A 2,311-nucleotide genomic window follows, 5' to 3' on the forward strand; every position below is an offset into this window, starting at 1 on the left:
GTACTCACGATCTTAGTTACTATGTATGTATGTTTTACTCTTACATTCATATCAGTCAGTCAGCTAGCATTTTTCATGCATGTAAACCCTTTCCATTAGCCTACCTCACTCGTATACTCAATACTCCAGTTGTACTAACGCATTTGCGCTATGGTGCTTTCTTTTCATGTTACACCACAGGTCCAGAGCCACGAGTTCCAGACCAGCAGTAGCTTTCCAGTCACAGTGTTGCAGTGAGTCCTCATCCATCTGAGGATAATATGATTTGATTTATTTATTTATTACTTCAGTTTAGTTTTACGGAGTTAGTTGGAGACATATTCCTTCAACTTCTTATTCAGACAATACTTAGAGTCTTTCATATTTAGTCAGATTTAGCTATCAAATTTAGTATTTAATTTTATATTCAGTTGTTTTAGGTATTCATTACCCCATGGATGTTACTATATCTCTTCAGTTGAACCTTATGGCCTACATGTTAAGATTTTCCGCGTATTATATGTATATTATGTAGTGTACAGGTATAGATACCAGTCTTTTAGGAATAAAATACAAATACACGACTATAGCACGACTATGTAGATATGTAGTCTATGGTTGTGGATTATACTAATAAAGATAAGGTTTCTCTCATACAGCGGGAACTTAAATGCACATCGATAAGGGGACTAGGATGGAGGATGCTAGTATTCTTATAGGCATCAGTAAAAAGGGAATTGGTTAGGAAAACTAGTCTGGTATGTGGACTTGTGGTGCTGTGTAGAAATTAATAGAAGATGTTGCATATGCTGATCGAATTATATAGGTTTCTCATCATAAAAAAGGGAGAAATAGTTAAGACCTTAGTTTTGATTATTGATAAATTCATAGTTGGGAATCGTTCCCTGGAGCCCTTATTTTAATAGCAAAGGCCTCTATGCATTAGGGAATAGGTTGGGCTCACTGGTCGCTGTCACAGTTAAAAGTTAGTGAAAAGATGCTGCCATCTTTTTTCCTCAACTAATGATGTTTCTTATAGGATTTTCTTGTGTCTCGATATATAATGCTTATCTCCACAACAATAAAACAAACACTTCTATAGACTCACAATTAAAGATTTTTGTAAAGTGTTGCATCACTACATTTAAAGGCTGGAACTATAATAGGAAACCTGATGTTCATTGAGTTGTATCTTTGTTTCCTTGTTATAGTCGTGTATTTGTATTTTGTTCCTAAAAGAATGATTACGCTTGCTTATGATTGTAGTAGGTGTTGTGGAGTACCATCTCTTATGGTCATCTAGAGTTAGGTGATTGTGTAAGGCTAGAGTTAGCTTGAGGAGTCCAACTAGAGGTAGTTGGAGGGTGGAGTAGTTGAGTTACTGCTTGATTTTCTTGTAATAGATTTATTGCTAGAAATTAAAGGATTAGGAAGCTAATCCTTGGAGTTTGTATTCAAGGGATTGCTTTAGTATAGTGGAGTTGAAATTCTGGAGGCAGGTGATGTTTTTTCTCCCTTGAGGAAGGAGTTTCTAAATAAAAAATCTCACGTCGTTACTTTTTTACACTCCGGCACTTATTATTTTATTTATCTCCTAGTTCTTGTTGTCTGGATGATTCTGGAAATAGTTGCCTGAGTAGAGGAGCAACCTGCCCCAAAACCCTTCAAATATACATGTTTATATCAAAATTATTAGCTACTAAATGGGCGACAACAAGTGAAAATAGTACTATGTTTTTCTACTCGTTTCAACATCTTTCGTAAAAAGCAAAACGAACATCTCAACTTAATAAAATACAACTTTCTAGCATAAGAAGTCAATTCGACAAATTTAATTTATTTATAAAGTTGATTTGTTAATCTTCTCTATGGGTTGTGGAGGACTCTTGCTCATTGTATATCCTCATAGCCTTTTTGGATAGGTCGTAAATATTAGAGATGTCAAATGTTGGGTCAATGTCTCCCTCCCCTTTTTATAATTATAATTAGAATTAGATGAATGGACAATGACATGATCTCTAGACCCTAAATTATTTTTAAAAATCCAAATTATTAAAATTTTATAAAATATTAAATTTTAAATGTACAATTTAAAAGTATAGTAGCAAGCTTAGTAGTAAAAACATAAGTAAATTCATCAAATTAAAACTTTAAATTCACTATCAAATATGGTCAGAGATCTAACTGCCTTGGCCAGAAGCACATTGATCCCGTGCATCATATATTCTTGAAGGTTTAGAAATTAATGGAAAAATACATAAGTTTCTCTCAAATTTGTTTTAAAAAAAGTTACACATTTTAATTACGAGCAACCAATCACACTCTTATTCTT

The sequence above is a fragment of the Capsicum annuum genome, chromosome 5, assembly GCF_002878395.1.
Source record: "Capsicum annuum cultivar UCD-10X-F1 chromosome 5, UCD10Xv1.1, whole genome shotgun sequence".
Taxonomy (NCBI): domain Eukaryota; kingdom Viridiplantae; phylum Streptophyta; class Magnoliopsida; order Solanales; family Solanaceae; genus Capsicum; species Capsicum annuum.